We start from the raw sequence: 19,928 nt of genomic DNA, 5'->3' as shown, positions 1-19,928 counted from the left end.
GATTTTACAAGATTTTTTTAAGGCAATTTATCATTCTGGGTCTCCTATTAATAAATATAGCTAATTGACAGTATGCTATGAACCCAATGCAAAGTAATTCATTAAAACAAGTAAGAAAGTCATACCTTGTGTTTCAGTTGGCCAACAAATATGCATAATCTGGGCAACTAACAACATACTCTCAGAAGTATAAAGAAAGAAAAACTATATTGGTGTGCAGTATTGGGGGGAGGGGTGAAGATTCAGGCTATTTGTTGATATTTCCAGATCTTACTGAAGAACTTCAGGCCCAAGGTTCTTCGTTTATTTGTAATAGAAAAAAGAGGTCGCCATCACAGACCACATGACTAATTTTAACAGTCTTTGTTTACTAAACGTTTTAACATTTATTCTAGTACAAAAATATAGTGTGAATTCAGTGAATTCAGTAGTCACAGATAAACTCAGAGACCCATCATAGGTCTGGCTGAGTTGTGCTTGGCATCAGACCCCAGCAATGGTGGCTTTATGCCACCTATGTGTTCTCCTGACCCTAAGGCCAGCTGAAACCAGTTCAGCTCTCAGAGCAAATTAGAGTAGTCTGCAGACTGCAGTCAAGGCTGGAGCAGGTCTGAAGATCTTCCTCAAGACATCTTTTCTGTATACTCTCTCATGGTTTTATGGGTTCATTTTTATACATGGAAATCATATGTATAAAGCACAAATCTACTAAACTGCACAATATCAATCATTTCTCTCAAAGAAGGTATAATACCAACTGATCATGAGAATTACCCAGGCATCCAGGGAATGTTCTGTATAGCTGAATTTCATTAAAGGATACAGAAGCCTACATGATAAAACTATCAAACCTGGTTTATAATCAGAGCTTAGTGAAACTTTTCAGCCAAAACTTTTTTTCAGCTACAAATGTTTTGTGACTTCATGTCAATTTTGCTGAATTGTTTGTGTTAAAAAAAAAAAGATGAAAAAAGTCAAAAGATTTTGTTTTGACATTTTCTAAATTGAACAGTCTGATTTTGTTAGTCACAACAACTTTTCAATTTGGAATTTTCGTCAATTTCATTTAATTATTTTTTTAAATGCTGGAGATCAAAATGAAACATTTAATTTTGGGTAGAACAAAATGTTTTGTTTGATGTGAAATTAATTTACTTTTAGTTTTTGATTCACTGAAAATTTTGAAAAATTGTGTTTTCAGGTTGACCGCTCTTTTTTTTTTCCATTTTTTTTAATTGACAGCAAGCTGAAAAGTCTGTTTTTTTGCACAGCTCTAATTATGATGACTGTCACAAGGTTAAAAAAAGAGAAACTTTAAGTCTTCACATTTTGGGTAAATTATAAATCATTCATCCTCAAGATGACCTAGAAATCTTCAGTGATATTTTAAATCTTCAGATCTGAATGCTATGAAATATCTAAATATTGCAGTTGTTAAACCTGGGTGATAGCTCAAAGCTTTTGTCTTATAATGGCCACTTACATTTTGATAGTCCTGCTGGATCGGCAGAGGGACTGGGTTCACAAGTTCAGAGCAAACATTTTCAAAGTTATAAAGCAAAACTTACATATTTTTATTGCATGGAATACAGACATTACAAATGAGATTAATGCATGCAGCAACTTACAAGCATTGTAGAGTCTAAACACTAAATACCTTCTTATAAGACTAATATCTATTTTAAGCAAAAACTAACATGCAGGTGAACTAGTCTGGTCTCCAGCTACGATTTGTCAGTTCTTAGCTACTGCCTGCAAATATGAGCAGGGCTTGGCATCTGGTCTGCCAGCATTACAACTTCTACTGACATTGAGTAGCACATTATTCCAGGTGTAGTCCCAATAATGTAAGCGGTACATCTTGTCAAGTCAAATGGTACCCAATGTGCTAGGGGTATTACAGTCCGTGCCTCTGTATGTACATTCTCACAACTGCATTTTAGCTAAAAAGATCAGCTCTTTTTTATATCTGTCCTGGCCATAGAAGTTTTGTTTTTGCCCTGGCAGGTGTCGAAAGCAACCTTGTCTACCTTGTGGAGAAAGCAGGGTAGTTATTGAGAAAAAAAGAAAGTCCCTTCCATCTGGAAAATGCTTGTTATTATTCCTAATAATCAATGTTTAAGAACATATTTTTAAAATTTACCACTGGCAAAATGTTATCAATCCATCAACACATTTCTATATATGGTTGTGGACATGCTTTGATTCACTTATGGGAAAGCACTTTCTATGTAAATGAATTGCTTCTTCTTGAGCTGTCATACATATAAAGCATACAAAGCAGCTAGAAACCAGCCATATTATCTCACAGACCCAACCTTCATTAGGAACAATGCAGAAAAGTATTACAATGTGTGAAGAGTAATTTAAATTATGACTTTTTCGATAGAATAATAGGGGTTTGTCATTTATAACAAGCACAGAGTAGGTAACAGAAAAAAAAGCTTTCAATCCTAAAACATTCCATAGGTAATTTAAATGCATATGATTTTTTTCAGTAATAAATTAGAGCTTGGAGACTTTGAGAATAAATCCTGCCTGGAGAGCAAGTTTGTTTAAATTTACTTGTGGGTGGGGGATGAGAGATTTTGTGTTCAGTGCAGGAACAGAGGAGAGGGATGCAAAGGCAGCTTGAACCCACCTTTAAATTCTTTGGGTTCTAAGACTGGTGAGGGGGCAGTTTGGGGCCCCTACCCAGGCTGCTATAACTTATGGTCTGCTGTGGCCAAGAATAGCTGAAAAGTAGTTCACAAACCTACACCAGGGGTTGTGGGGAGATGGTGCCAGGACTTTTCAGTCAGCTTTTCACCATATAGGGAGCCCTCTTATGCCAGAGGTATTCTTGGGGGATATTTCTTCCCCCTTTACTCCATTGGAGCAGCATCAAGAGGCTGGTGCAAACTATAAGATCAGCCCCCAAGTGTTGCTCAGGGGTAGAGAAATCAGAAAAATCAGATTCCTTTCCAACAAACTAAGTATGTGCTTGGGACTGCACAATTCCAGGGGCAGCATTCAGGGTGGGTGGTTGGTTTTGTTTTGTTTTGGTTTTTTTTTGCACTCTCGGAGGTGTGTTTTGGTTTTTTTTTTAATTTTTATTTTTTTTTTGCTTGGGGTGCAAAAAACCTAGAGCCGGCCCTGAATCTGATTCTGCTCCCATTGAAATCAATGACAAAACTCCTATTGACTTAAATGAGGAGTGAGACTGAGCCCTTAATTTCTATTTTCCTCCATTTACTTATCCTCTGTTGGTCTTGTACTGGAACTCAGGAAATCTGTACTGTAGTCCTGGCTTTGCCAGAGACTTCCTTGTGTCCTCAGACAATTGATATAATATTTTAAGCCTCAGTTCTCCATCTGGAAAATGGGGAAGTACTTCCCCACCTCATAAGGGTGTTGTGAGGACAAATGCATTAATTTTCGAGGTGTTCAGATGCTATGGTAATACGTACTCTGGGACAGACTATAAATAATAAGAAGTACTGCACACAGGCATTTTGAAGATTAATTAATATTTATGATAGGTGGAACAATACAAGTGGTTGTCTATTTAACTAGATTCATATAGAATCACATCATGCTTGACTGCATATATGAAAAATAGGGCATATGGAAAATAGCCTTTACCATGCACCATTAGCTGCCTTGCTTGCACCCCAAGAACACAACTGCTCTGCTGAATCAGACCACTGATTTCTCAAAGCCACTATCCCATATTTGATAGTGGCTGCTACCAGATGCTGGTACCAGAGGAAGGTGCAAGAAACCCACTAGTCGACAGTTACATCCACCTCATTTGGTCTTATACTAACTTCCCAAAGAGCTTCAAAGAGCAGCCATTTAAAAATATTAGACAACCTCCAAGAAACATGTTTCATTTTTTCTTCCCCCCAGCTTGAAATTCCACCCACCAAATTATACTAGCCTCATCCCCACTGTGATGATTACAGTGGACAAGAAGCTGGATATGAGTCAACAGTGTGCCCTTGTTGCCAAGAAGACTAATGGCATATTGGGCTGCATTTGTAGGAGCACTGCAAAGAGATTGAGGGAAGTGATTATTCTCCTCTATTTGGCACTGGGGAGGCCACATCTGGAGTATTGCATCCACTCCCCCCCCCCCAACTACAGAAAGGATGTGGACAAATTGGAGGGAGTCCAGAAGAGGGCACGGAAAATTATTAGGGGCTGGGGCACATGACTTATGAGGAGAGGCTGAGGGAACTGGGGTTATTTAGTCTGCAGAAGAGAAGAGTGAGGGGGGATTTGATAGCAGCCTTCATCTAACTGAAGGGGGATTCCAAAGAGGATGGAGGTCAGCTGTTCTCAGTGGTGGCAGATGACAGAACAAGGAGCAATGGTCTCAAGTTGCAGTGGGGGAGGTCTAGGTTGGATATTAGGAAACATCATCACCCTCCTAGTGAAATAAAGTACTGGAATGGGTTACCTAGGGAGCTGGTGGAATCTCCATCCTTAGAGGTTTTTAAGGCCCAGCTTGACAAAGCCCTGGCTGGGATGATTTAGTAGGGGTTGGTCCTTCTTTGAGCAGGGGATTGGACTAGATGACGCGTGAGGTTTCTTCCAACCCTAATATTCTATGGTGTATGATATTGTGATGCTTATAAAATTTGGGATGGATTGCAAGCACTTTGGAAGACAGGGTTAGAATTCAACTTGTCTGAAATCAGCAAGATGAAATTCAGTAAAGACAAATGCAAAGTACTACACTTAGAAAAGAAAAATCAAATTCACAGCTATAAAATGGGGAATAATTGGCTAGGCAGTAGTACTGTTGGAAAGGATCTGGGGTTATAGTGGATCACAAACTGAATATGAGCCAACAATGTGATGCAGCTATGAAAAGCACTAATGTTCTGGAGCGTATTAACAGGAGTGTTGCATGTAAGACACAGGAGGTAATTGTCCTGCTCTACTCAGTACTGGAGAGGACTCAGCTAGAATACTATGTCCAGTCCTGGAAAATGCACTTTGAGAAATATGTGGACACACTGGAGAGAGTTCAGAGAAGAACAACAAAAACGATAAGAGGTTTAGAAAACATGACTTATGAGGAAAGGTTAAAATAGCTAGGCATGCTTAGCCTTGAAAAAAAGACGACAAAGGGGGGACTAGATACTCTTCAAATATGATCAGATCTGTAATAAAGAGGACTGTGATTGTTTTGCATGTCCACTGAAGATAGGACAAGAAGTAAAAGGCTTCATTTGCAGCAAGGGAGATTTAGGTTAGTTATTAGGAAATTTTTCTAAGTGTAAGGATAGTCAAGCACTGGAATAGGCTTCAAAGGAAAGGTGTGGAATCCCTGTTTTTAGAGCAGGTTAAACAAATACCTGTCAGGGATGGTCTAGGTCAGGGATCGGCAACCTTTGGCCCATAGCCTACCAGGGTAAGCCCCCTGGCGGGCCGGGCCGGTTTGTTTACCTGCCATGTCCGCAGGTTCAGCCGATTGCAGCTCCCACTTGCCGCTATTCACCGCTATTCACCACTCCAAGACAATGGGGGCTGCGGGAAGCTGCGCGGGCCGAGGGAAGTGCTGACCATCGCTTCCTGCAAACCGCGGCCAGTGGGAGCTGCGATCGGCTGAACCTGTGGAAGCAGCAAGTAAACAAACTGGCCTGGCCCGCCAGGGGGCTTACCCTGGTGGGCTGCGGGCCAAAGGTTGCCGATCCCTGGTCTAAGTGTACTTGGTCCTGCCTCAGTGCAGGGGGCTGGGCTAGATGACCTCTTAAGGTCCCTTCCAGTCCTACATTTCATGTTTCTATTATTCTGTTTTTCATCAGTGCACCTTTAAATGCAAAGGGCAGGGATGTGAGGGGGATTGAAGATAAAATATCTGAGAGAAAGAGAGAATACCTTTCTGCATTCTCTCTCATGCAGATTAGATATCCTTGTTATGTTTCTTCAATGGTTTTCCTTAATCTAAGACAAAAGTCACATAAGATTAAAGTGCATGTTTTTCTCTTTCTATATGGAAAACATAATATTCAGGCTGAGCAATATTCCACCCCTAGGCAAGTAATAGGTTTAAGGTCTAATATCTGTAACCCAGTAGGTATTTTATTTCAGAGGAAAGCCTAGTTTTCTCAGATTCTACTGAGACACACTGGACTGACTTCTAGCTATGGAAGGCCCCAAGATAAAAGATCTTATAATCATGACATTGTTATTCATAGAAAATATTTTAAGGTCAATTTTAGCGGTTCTTCAAATGTATTGAATTATATTTTTCTCTCCTTCTGAGGTTTATGTATTTGGACTTACATTAGGAAATATGGAAACAATAGGATAAGGAAATAAAATCTAAAGTTTCTAAAATATTGATAATAGGGCTTTTTCCCCTGTAAAATTTGTGGCATATACCAAAAGCACAATAGTAGGATTAGAGAAGTTTTACTGGCTCTCACTTTGGGTGACCTGCATAACTCATGGCTTCGCCACCTCTGAGTACTACACCTGAAAGTCATACCAATAAAACATTTACACCACACCATGCCATCAGGTATTTTTTATTTATAATGCAAGTTGAATCTTAAAGTCAGCAGAATTTTAGCATGTGAGCTTTTTATCACTGAATAAAATAAGTACTACTATCTTTTAAAAGTGAACTGAACATGTTTTAAAAATAACACTGTGTGAGATCCCAAAACAGGAACATCATGTATATGTAAAATATCACACGTTCCTTGGGCAAATGTATAAGGACGTAATGTGATCAAAAACATATGTACAATCCCCTGTGGAGGGGATGGTATGATGAGACTGCCCACAATGGCATGTAGCTGATCTGCAACTGCTAGCAGCAAATATCTCCAATGGCTGGTTATGGGACACTAGATGGAGAGGGCTTTGAGTTACTACAGAGAATTCTTTCCCAGGTGTCTGGCTGGTGGGTCTTGCCCACATGCTCAGGGTCTAACTGATCACCGTGTTTGAGGTTGGAAAGGACTTTTCCCTCAGGTCAGATTGGCAAAACCTGGGAGCATGGGGCATGGGTCGCTTGCAAGTTTAAACTAGTGTATACAGTGGAATCTCTGTAACTTGAAGTCCTCAAATCGTGATTTGAGGACTTCAGTAACTCAGCCAGAAGTTATGGGTCTATTACAGAAGAGGGTTGGTGAGGTTCTGTGGCCTGCAATGTGCAGAAGGTCAGACAAAATGATGGTGATGGTCCCTTCTGACCTTGAAGTCTATGAGTCTAAGAAAAAATATATCTTACTCAAAATGTCTAAAATCAGTGGCCTATATCCTTCTAACCTGTGTAAATATCTGTCTACTAACTAGAAGGTAGAGAAGACAAATTTGAATTCACGTCCTTTTGAACTACAGATCAAATAATGGTGAGCATATAGTGTTTTCACTATGCTAGACCCATATCTAGGCACACATCAGTAAATATATGTGCATCTGGAGGACTCCTGGAATACCATCTGTTCACCAAGAATGCACTAAAATACCTGTATCTAAAGAAATGCAAGATAAAAATGTCATATATGGACATGACATTGGCCAAGCACCATGCCTTTGTATATTATGCACAGTATCTATCTAGGTGTGAGTGGGGAATTTATCCCAGCATGGTAGGGGGATTTCTCTAGGTATACAGTACCCCAGCTGAACCGAGTGATGAAAGGATCTGAGTCCCTGCCCCTATTCACTTCGCCCCTATACCTGCCCACCTTTACTTCCCTTCCCAATAGGAGCTACAAAGGGATGAGTGAGCCCAGGAGTTACTGGGGGTTTACCTCAATCTTTCTATGAGTAACTCAAGACAAGGACAAGGGTGCCCCTACTCAAGGACACTTTTGACTCACTTGTTACTCTTTTAATCGATAATCACGGCAGTTCACTTAAACATGTATACAATTTATTAATACCACAACGGTCTTTTGGGGGATTAAAGAACACTTCACAGTGCAAGCACTGTGAAGAAATGTCGTAGGCAAGGTTCAATGCAGAAGTCCCCTAAAGTGCAATAAACATTATAGCTATAACAAATATACAAGTCCGGTGTCTTCTTCCTGGGCCTGGATATGCTGCTGATGTGGCATTGCCTCAGGATGTTTTTTGACTCTATGCATTGGCACCCATTTTCCACTTTCAGGTCCCACCCTCCTATCAGGGGACATCCCCATCTAGGTCTGGCACTTCATGCCCTCTTGATTAGCTCCAACTGTTGTGCCTGCTGCCTTGCACCCTGACTGCCGCTCTTTTCAGTGTACCTTCAGCCTACTTCCAGTTGGCTACCTTCTGACCTCTCCCCGATTCCACCTCAGCTCTAAAAAAAGACTAGCGACCACACCTTTTCCTTCCCACGGGATCCCTTGCTCATGATGTCCTGCGCCCCTGTCACCAATCATAAGAAGGGGTGCGGAGGTACCATCTTATCCATCATCCTCTCCAGCCAGCCTGAAACTCTTCTGTGGTCCTTTGAGCAGAGGGACCTGGCACCATGACCCAGGATATATCTCCCCTTACATAGGCAGCTATACCACATGCACCACTGTATAACAAACCTTCAGTCCCTCATTCAGTTACATGACTAAAGAAAGAGAATCCTGAATTTGAAATATTATGAATAATGCTTTCTTAAATACAGACAGTATCACGTACCCAGCTACGTGGAACTATCAGACAAACTCCGAACAATGAAAATCCAAATAAGATGCCTCATAAAAATACATCCTAATAGCTAAAAGAGCACAGGTAAATATTAGTGAGGAGCATTTATCATCTAGAACTAAAAGAAAATGAACTCAGGTTTTTGCAGGTAAAATACTTGCAGTTCACTTTTGAAGAGAAGTACCAAAAGAGAAACCAAATACAAATATGAGGAACGGAAAGTAACATGCAAGCTACTGTACAACAGTGAACAGAATTCTAAAATTTATGTTGAACTTGCAAATCATTCTTAGGTAAAATGCTTGTGGGCATTAATAAGCAAAATAATGATGAAAAAGGGAGAAGGAAGATTTGAAAAAAGTAGTGACATATGTAAGCAGGGGAATAGTCCTGCTATTGTGGGGAACTTTCCTGGCTTCTGCACTACCCCGGTGAAGTGGGCTAGCGAAAGGATCCGAGTCCTCACTCCCACTTTTTACCCAGTGGCCTCCCTGCCCTTGAGGACTCCCCTTCCACTCTCCTGTCTGGCAGAGTCCTTGTAACCCCAACAAGGCTGGGCCTAGGATTCCTGGGGGGCTCGACCCCCAACCCTGCTGTGGTCACCTAGGACAGGGGCTAGGGTGTCCCCACTCCGGGGTACTCTCTCTGCCCTGAGCACTTCTCTGACCCACTAACTATTACGTACAAGTTAAAGCAAATGCAAGTTATTTAATCAACAATTAATTTTAAAAAGAGTAAGGAAAAATGGGAAAGGTTAAAGGAAACACATCAACCCGCTCTGTGGCAGGGAACATCACACACAGTGTCTCTGGAATGTCAGGTCAGTTCGCAGTCTTTTCCTTGCAAGTCCCAGGCCTTCTTCCCAGGCCCTGGCTGTGCTGCAGGGATGCTGTGGGTTGGACACTTGCTCTGGTGGTGGCCACGTGCTCTCAGGCTCTAAGTGGTAGGACCCTTCTTCCCAGTGTCGCCCCCGCCCTGTCAGGGTTACGATCCAAGCCTGGCCTGCAGAGCCCCTTGGCTGAGGCATCTCCCTGTGCTGGGCCTGCTGCCCAGGGTCCCCCTCGCTCTCCCCAGCTGTTCACCGCACCCAGCTCCGGACTGCTCCAGCCCCAGCTCCACCACTCTTCTGCTGCTCTGCCTCCAGCTCCCTGGGCTGCTTCTTTGGCCCCTCTGCCTCCGGTTGCTAGAGCTCTGCTCCCAGAACAGGTCTGCTCTGCAGGCTGCTTCTGTGACTCTGCTCCCAGCACTGACCTGCTTCCGGGCTGCTTTTCTGGACCCTCTGGTTCTGGTTGCTGCAGCTCTCCTCCCAGGGCAAGTGTGTTCTCTCTGGGCTGTACCTCTGGCTTTGGGGCTGCAGCTCTGCTCCCCAGCTCAGCTTGGGCCCCTGCTTTCTCCTTAGCTTGGCCCCACTCTGTCTGACCCAGGCAATTCCAGCTCACACAGAGGACAGGACCTCTCTGGCCTCCTGACTCCCTGATTAGCCTGCCCGCCCTGTCATTCAGGCTGATCTGGAGCATTGGCCTCTCCCTATTGCTCCTGGGGACTATCAGTCTCAGGGTCCTGGTTTCCCATAGACCCTTCCCCTTTTAGTACTGGGAGCTAGCCAACCAAAACACCCCCACTGAATGTTAGTAAGGAGGCAACAGTCCCCTTACACATGGCTGAAGGAATGATGGGGGGAAATACATTTTCTCAGTATCATTTTGGGTGGGTTGAAGGGAGAGTAAACTAGGCAAAAGACATGCTAGAGAGAAAGTCATCAAGGCAGGAGATAAACTGAGCATAGACAAGAGCTTTGACCACAGGGATGGAAAAGAATGGTCAAATTTTAGATAGATTATGGAAGAAAACACGGCAACAGCCTGGATGTTGGGGGACAAGAGTAAGGAATGCAATTTGAAACAAACCTGAGAGCCTGGGAAGATGGTTGAGGGGGTTCATTTGAATGCTGTGCTCCTTGGCACATATGTTGTTAGCAGACACATTAGGGATACTTACAAATCTAAATCAGAATAAAAGTTTGATAAAAAGTAGCGTTGCCAGCACCCAGTGCCGAGAGGCTGAACAACAGCTTGAGTTGGTTCGTTACCCGGTGTGCTACACCCAATAATCACAACGGGGTGGAGAAGCAGAAAAGTTTATTTGCAGCTGCAAAAAGGTACAGGGAGAATAAAATCTCAAATCCTGCACAACAGAGCAGGAAGTTACACAGGTTTTTATACATCCTTTTTCCCAGCATACTTATCCAATAGCAAGCTGCCCCAAGTATCCATATAGCCAGCCAATCCAGTTCCCAGCTAGTTCCCTGATTCTCTGCATCATTTGTTAAACTATACATAAAGCTGCTTTATTCAGCACTGTTCTTCCATATCTTCCCTGTTTGGCCTTGCTTAGCTTCAGGCAGTCTGACTCTGCAACATATTGTTGCAGATCCTCGGCATAACTGCTGTGTGTGCCTCCAGGCGGGGGGGAGGGGGGGAGGGCCCAAGGACACTTGGGCCTAGTACGCAGAGCTGCTGCGAGTGCCTCCAGGCAGGAGCGGGGGCCAAGGACACCTGGGCCTAGTGCAAGGGGGCTTCATCAACACTCGTGGTCTTCCATCCCCTCGAGTTACCTAGTGGCCATGCCCCAGTGTCCCCAACAGTAGGATGCCTTGCATTAGACTATATTACAGTGTGTCATACCTACAACCGTTATGGATAACCTGATGCAACAAGATGCATGCACGGTCTCTTACTGAATGAAATGATGTATTCTCTCTCAAGCTAGGATTAATCACAGCAAATTTATGTACGCTTTCTCTAAATTGGTAAGCAGAAACGTGCAGCCAGCAAAACCATGAAAATGCCTGACTCACTTGTCTTCAGTGCAGTATATTTAGAAGAGGTATCCTCTATGCAAATTGAAAATAGATATCTAATCCAAAAGCAAGTGATAACAATTTGTGATGCTCTTTCGGACCATATTGAGTAATGTTCCTTTATGCTATAAATTAACGTGATACAAATTCCATCTCACTCAAAGACATTTTCTTTTTGACCTACACTATGAAATACAAGATTGTCTGAGTGACAAGACTGGTAGTGTTGTGACTGTTCACATTTATTTTGGATTAAAATTCTAATCAGTGGCAAGGATAAGAATCATGTATTCAGTGGGGGATTTTTAGTGTAGTGTATATGTAGTATATTAAAATTCTTGGAATATTCCTTGTACCCTATTGCTGTACATCTGAATTCCAAAAAGCATGCCCTGTTGAAATATCATGGTGAACATTTCAGAATATGGCCTTGTGTAATTAAGAATATTCTTTGAATGCAGTGTTATTGAAACATATCTGCAAAATTAGCATCAATGTGGCCCCAATTTCACAAGATACTTACGCACATACCTACCTTGAAGCATGGGGGCAGCCCCATTGAAGTCAATGGGACTATCCCTTGCTGAGCTGGGACCAAAGTTTGTTGATTAAAAGAGACAGTGTTAAGTCAATGTGTCTCAGAATTTAGGTTTTGCAAAATTAATATTATGCAGAACTTAAGTCAATGGAAATGTTATTTTTACAATGGACTTTTTTTTGGTAACACAAATGAACAACCCTCTATGTGTTCAAAACTCAAGTATTGAAGCATTAGTGGTTCGTAAGAATCTGAAATTGACTAGAAACAAAATGAACACCTTTGTCCAAGTTGAAAGAAATACAAAAAAGTATCCTTTAACTATCATGCAAAAAGAATAAACTATTTTCATAGAATAGTATAACCTTTAACTATGATTTTTACTTTTGGCCAGTAAATTTAATACTGTTTTAATGTGGGGACTTTTGTACGAATGTAGTTCTTTTCAGTAGTCACATTAATTTTAGACACCAGGCTAGGTACAGTGACATTAAGTTTGCAGTCTGAAATACTGCCATAGTTATTCAGTATGTAAGTGATTAGAATGCGCCTAGGCAGACTCCAAAACATGTACAATCAACGCAAGATGTAGCAAGTTAAAACAATTTGGAAAAAGATAAATATTAATTAGAACACATTAAAAAAGGGACACAACTACTTGCATAGCACACAAACAGGTCTTGTGATACAATGGACTGGAAAATCCAAATAATATCTTTAAGACTTTTTTTTGATGTGCCAGAAGGAGGGAAACAGGGGTTCTATCTAAAAATCACCTCAGTGTTGTATATTCAACAACCAGTGTCCAATTATAGGAAAGTCAATTATAGCTCTGTGTTATGGTGTAACATGTTCAGGTTTAGTTTACATCATACTGTCATCAAGGATATCTTCAAAATGTTTTTCAGCTTCACGGCACTAATGTTGTATAGAGATGTTTACAAGCACTAAGTAAATTCATATTCATATCCCTGGAAATCTGGATTTACATTGGTGTCATGTACAAGTTTTTCACTGCTGGTAATAATATCTCTCCCTTCCTGTTTACAAACAGCTTAGTCTGATGTGTCCTCCTAAACTTTGGACAAAATAGCATGGCTGGTGAACTTGTCTGACAGTAATAGGGACACAGCACAGGGAGTTTGTGCTCCCCCCACAATTAGTGTGGCAGGGTCTCTCTCTAGAGTTAAGGTGAGTCAGCTGCCACACCACAGCCTTAAGGAGACATTCTAGTACCCCCAGACAATTAGACCCTGATCCAGCAGAGCACTTAAGCATATGAGGAGTCCCACTGACTTCAAACATAGAATCATAGAACCATAGAGTTAGAAGGGACCACAAGCGCCATCCAGTCTAACCCCCTACCAACATGCAAGATTTGTCATGTCTAAAAATGAGACTACTCACAGCACATAAAGTTAAGATTATGTCTTTCTTAAGTTTCTGCAGGTTTGGGGCCTTAGTGCTTATGCTGTGGTCAACAGCATGTTTCAACCAGTGAAGCATGTTGCTCCCCTTCAAAGCAGCAGTAAGGTGCACCTGACAGGGAATCTTTTGTTCCTCCTTCTACCATCCTGCCCAGCACCTGAAGGAAATTTCTTGTTCTGGATATGCAGCTGGGACCATACCATTGCATGCCTTCCACCTTGCAGGGCAGGATTTTGTTCTCATAGCACTGTGCGTGAGACTCCCAGATAAGTACCCATGAGTCTGCTGACATCCTGGACCTGGAGTAATTTATTCAAACAGACTTTTGCTTGAGGGAATAACCGATTATTTTGATTTTGTTAATAAACTATTAACTGACTTCATTTGGTGTACTTTCACTTAACACTTCTCAAATATGGTCACTTTTAAAGTGAAAAATTAATATCATGCCCTTTTGTTTAAAAAAATAAACACCTTTAAGTGTAAAGTTTTGGAGGGCATGAGAAATTCTACCAAATCATGCCCTTCAAAAAAATGAATTTGTATTTGCATATCTGGCTGTAGTCCTGAGTTCCAAATTCGGCACATCTGAATGGGCATCTATCAAGTAATTTAAATGTCATTATAGATCTTCTGTTCAACATTCTAGTTAATAAAACTCTGGCTCCTTCAGAGCTTTGCAGATCTGACTGTCATCCCATATGTCCCAAAATGACTGAAGAGGCCCTTTAATATAGGGAAACTGAAAGAGTTGCAGATATATTGTAAACCTAGAACTGTCAATTCAGAATTTTTGTTTCTGACTTACTCAATGTAAGATAAAAGCTAGATTTCTCCCTAGCTGTCTCAATAACATCATAATCAACAACATATACCTGAAGACAGTGACAACATAGGGCATCATCCTTAACAATTCAACAGATTGTTTACTGCTTTCACACTGGGATAACTTCTATATAAGTGAATTTATCAAGGACAGTGGTATTTATAATCTGAATAAACCTTCATTCATGATTGAAATTTTTATGCTTTCAATTACATTTTGGACAAGATTCCCGCCTCATATCAACTGGTATAGCTCCTTTGAGTTCAATGGAACTATGTTGATTTATGTCAGCTAAGCATATGGCCCATTAATCTCAGAAGCAATGTAACATGCTTTTACCGTAGTTCAGGAGTCAGACTGAGCTGGTACTTACAGATATGCTGACATTTTTATGGTGGCTCTGGTGGGTTTTTTTATTTTTTTTGCAGACTTTAAACTTTCATTTAAAAAAAAAAAAAAGTTTTTAGCGCTTATATTAACAATCTATTGAATATGAACTGATGCATATGAATGATTTTGTGGATAGACAAAGAGAAATAATAGCTCCCAGTGAAGTATGAATAGAAGAATGTCCATACTGGACCAGACCAATGGTCCACCTAGCCCAATATCCTGTCTTCTTAAAGTGTCAGATGCTTCAGAAGGAACGAATAGAAAAGAACACTTATTGAGTGATCCATCGGCTGTCATCCAGTCCCAGATTTTGGTAGTCAGAGATTTAAGGACACCCACAGCATGGTGTTGCATCCCTGACCACCCTGGCTAATAGCCATAGATGGAGCTATACTGCATGAACTTATCGAGTACTTTTTTGAACCCAGCAACGAGTTCCACAGGTGACTGTGCCTTGTGTGAAGAATATTTCCTTATATTTGTTTTAAACCTGCTGCCTATTAATTTGATTGAGTGACCCCTGGTTCTTCTGTTATATGAAGAGGTAAATAACACTTCCTTATTCACTTTCTCCACACCATTCATTATTTCATAGACCTCTATCATACCCCCCCCCTTAGTCATCTCTTTTCTAAGATGAACAGTCAGAATCTTTTTTAAATCTCTCCTCATATGGAAGTTGTTGCATACCCCTAATAATTTTTGTTGCCCTTCTTTGTACTTTTTCCAATTCTAATATATAATTTTTGACATGAAGTGACAAGAACTGCACCACGTATTCAATATGTGGCATACCATGGATTTATATAATGTTATTATCATATTTACTGTCTTATTATCTATCCCTTTCCAAATGGTTCCTAACACTGTTAGCTTTTTTGACTGCTGCTGCACATTGAATGGATGTTTTCAGAGAACTATCCACAATGTTTCCGAGATCTCTTTCTTGAGTGGTAACAGCTAATTTAGACCCCATCATTTTGTATATATAGTTGAGATGTGTTCCAATGTGAATTACTTTGCATTTATCATCATTGAATTTCATCTGTCATTTTGTTGCCCAATCACCAGTTTAGTGAGATCCCTTTGTAGCTCTTTGCCATCAACTTTAGACTTAAGTATCTTGTGTAATTTTGTGTTGTCTGCAAACCTTGCCACCTCACTATTTATCCCCTTTTTCCAGATAATTTATAAACATGTTGAACAAAACTAGTCCCAGTACTGATCTCTGGGGGATCCCACTATTTACGTCTCTCCTCTGCAAGAACTGACAATTTATTCCTACCCTTTGTTTCCTATCTATTACCCAGTTACTGATCAATGGGAAGACCTTCCCTCTTATCCCATGACTGTCTACTTTGCTTAAGAACCTTTAGAGAGGGACCTTGTCAAAGGCTTTCTGAAAGTCCAAGTACACTATATCTACCGCATCACCCTTGTCCACATGTCTGGTGAGTTTTCAAATAAGCTCCTTTGCACTTTCTCCCATACTGCCCTGATTGTCAGAGGATCTCCCTGTAAATATCTATTAGGACATATCATTATCCTCCTTAAAACTGCCCTCAACCCTGGTGCCTAAATAAAACTCGACAATGGTAGATAATTGATGTGCTGTAACTGCTGCTTGCCATGCTGACCAGTAATGTTTGTTGTATCCATTTGTCATATCTTGTCTTATACTTAGACTGCAAATGGTTTGGGTCAGGGACCATCTTTTAATTCTGTATTTATGCGGTACCTCACACACAATGAGAGTTTTTATCCATGATTGGGTTCATAGTTGCTACAGCTATACAAACAACATTGTTGTAATTCTGTGTTATACGATGAAAAGTTGTATAATATGTCACTTCTATCACACACTGCTGCTGAAACATTGCACAGTGGTAAGTGTGTAGTGGAATGGCATTATTCTACTTCCTTGGTCATGTTTTTTCCCCTCAAGAAGCTAAATGCAGCTTGAACTAAACTCACCCTATGTGGATTTAAATAGGGACTTATCTCACTATTTTAAAGAATACTGGACAAATCTCACACCCTGGACCCAAATAGTGCCTAAATCAGAGATAATCAAGTGTAACTATAAAGGCTCAAACTGATGCCATGCAAAGTCCTACAACTTTAAACTTCCACACTCCCTAAGTGGATGTTTTTTCATGCAGGATGAATTCCATTGAACAACACTGAGTTCCTATTTAAAAAAAAAAAAGATATCCTTGCTTCTTGCCAGACAGATGGACTTTTCAGGCTGCATGATGGCATGTTCAGTACTGTGCACCTTCAGACAGTACAAGACATGTGGATGTAGGAGAAATGCGCCAGAAATAATATCCATGCTGTTAACAGCTTTCTACTCTAACAGGTCTTTGCACACAGTAGTAAAAACGAATTATAAAGGAGAGCATGAGTTTCAACTTTTTGGGTGGCTTAATAGAAAAGAACAATAGTCCACTACCAACTCCAATTATGTTTTAAAAAACTATTAAAGTCTGTTATAGGTAAATTCCTTTCTAAAAAAGCTTTTTCATCTCACTGTGAGGCGTTGGTTGGGGAGGAGGGCTATGGGTTGTTTAAATTTCTAATTAATTGAGGCATTGTGCTTTCTGTAATCAGTAATTATTGCTCCATATCTCCCAGCATGCACAGCCATGAACAATAACATTTACAACTTTCAATTTTTACTAAGCAAAGCTAGCCCAAAGGTTTTTATTTTTTTAAATGAGAAGTTTCCTAGTAGTTGACAAAATCTTAAAGGGCTTCCTCAAAAAATGTCTCCCTCATTCAGTAATACATGTGATGTTCCTCAGATAAAATAACCTTCTCTCCAACTCCAACCCCCATGTAACTCCTTAAAAATCCACCAGTTACCCATTTTCTTCCTCCACACAAAATCCATCAGTCCTCTCATTCTTTCCAACCAAATCCATTAGCCCCTTCTATTCCCTGCACACAGGTCCGTTAGATCCCAACCAACCATGTTTCCCCTCTTCAGTCCCTCATGGTAGCTCACCCATGTAGTTTTCTTATCTGACAACATGGAACTCCTGGATATTGTGCAAGCTGGAAGGACTTGAAAATGTACCCCATGGTGAATGTGCAATCTAGATGTGCCAATATCCAGGACTATTGCATTGTCTATCACAGATTAATGCCTACTTAGAGCCAGTTTGCCCATTGATACCATAATCATAATTACTTTGATTATATGAGCACTTATTGTTTAAGACTGCAGAGTTACCATGAGTAAAACTTTTCATGATCCGAAAGCTAATGTTTTGACTGCTCCTTTTGAAAATGCCTCTGTACCTTCCCTTCCCTCATCAGATCTCCATTACAGCTTTTATATGATTCCACTGTGCGGGAATATATAATAGGCCAGAATTTGAAAGGTCCCACCAGTTACTTGGAGCACTGTGTAAGTTTCAGAATGAAAACCGAAGCTCATTTAAACATTTAACTGCATTAGTTAGTTTTGTGACTAAGATTCATGATATTTAACAGAGGTGTTGGAAATCGAAAGGAGCTTTAAACAACCAATGAACAATGTAAAGCCAGAAATGAAAATATTTAAAGAGAAGTAAAGAGGATTTCAAATCCATTTTACACTGCTGCATCTGCTGTGACAGTTTACTAAGCTTTAAGGCAAGGGATTTTTTTTTTCTGAAATATTTACATAAGCTAAATAGAATTGTCACAGTGTCTCAGCTAACTGCCATATAAAACTGAACATTAGCATTTTAAAATGAGAACATTACTGGATTGATTCATTGAGTGAAATGTTGAGCAAAATCAGATCAAACTGTATACCAATGCACAGAATGCAAAGGGGTCTGGAGGAGGTGTGGTGAGGTGGCAATAGGATTTGTATAACAGGGGGTGGAAGGAAACTGAGAACGTGACGTTCTGTGAATCTTTACCCAACTCTGCTTTTATGGTTAATGAAGCAGGGAGCATGCATATCTGAAGCTTCCTGCATCTAATTTTAGGGGTGGAGCCCAAAATTTCCACTTCTGAGGGAGGGACAGCTGGCCATCCTGCCTTATTGATGAAGGCACATATTAATTTAAGACTCTAAACTTCCCCAGTTTTTTTTTCCTGCCATTATCACAAAAACTGAGAATATTAAGCAGACTTCAAAAATATTGGTAAGGAATGAACTATTACAGGGTTCACTAAAAATACACAGATACAGAATCCTGCACTTCCCAAAAAAGTTCCCACCTCTAGCTGGTGCACAGGCTTCACCTATCTGAAGACCACTGCCAAAGAAATCTGCTACGCCTAAGCCAAGAGAGCAGTTAACTTCCTAATTTCAGTTGAAGTCTTCACCACTAAATATTGACACAGCTCATCAGCCAGGTAATGTAAGAGCCCTCAGTTTGAGAAAAACAATAACTGAATAGCGAGTTAATAAGCAAGGTTTTGGCTCTCAAATACTGAACGTTTTCTTAAATACATTAGTTTCCAACATATTACTGAAACTGTCTACAAAATGCCCGTGCTAACTCTTGCTTATGTAAATGATTGTGCTATACATCTGTCTGCTTACTACAGCCTTTATGGCAGGGGAAGGTAAGAAAGGGTTGGGAGACAGACACAAAAGCAAGGGTCAAATCCTGCTCGTCTGACTTATTCAAACAGTTCCATTAGAATCAATAAAATGGCTCTTATGACTAAGGTAAGCAGGGCTTGACCCTCACTCTCTCGTTTTAATAAGCCTTGATATTTAGACTGAAATCATTGCACCATATGTGTGCCACACAGCTAGAGCCTAGAATAAAAGATATTGACCTTTAAGCACTGGTTTCTAATTAAAGTTATCCATTTGAAATCACACCAATAGCTCTGACACCTTTAGCCACTCACAGAGTCTAACTGTTATCCATAAAAGCATCAAGACTTCAGAACTTGAAATTAAATGTTCTTTAAAGTTTTATTCTTTTTTAAAAGGCTTCAAATCTAAATACACATTCCTGTGGGCTTTCTTTCAGCAGTACTCCTCTGAAAGTTAAGTAATTTATTTTTGTATAATAAACAAAAACTATAGAAATCAAGCATTATATTATTGCTAGGAAAAACTGGACACTCGATTTGGGCATGGTCTTGCAGATCTTACCGTACCACTAAAATCAGTGTTTGAAGCATAAGGCCTCTTATCTTTAACACTCTTTTTATATATACAGTTATTCCAGCAAAATGATAATGAGGATAAATCTGGCCATGAATGTCCCAGAAACACTGGTCTC

Source organism: Lepidochelys olivacea, assembly GCF_965140295.1.
Source record: "Lepidochelys olivacea isolate rLepOli2 genome assembly, chromosome: 4".
Classification (NCBI taxonomy): domain Eukaryota; kingdom Metazoa; phylum Chordata; order Testudines; family Cheloniidae; genus Lepidochelys; species Lepidochelys olivacea.
This window is presented reverse-complemented; position numbering follows the sequence as displayed.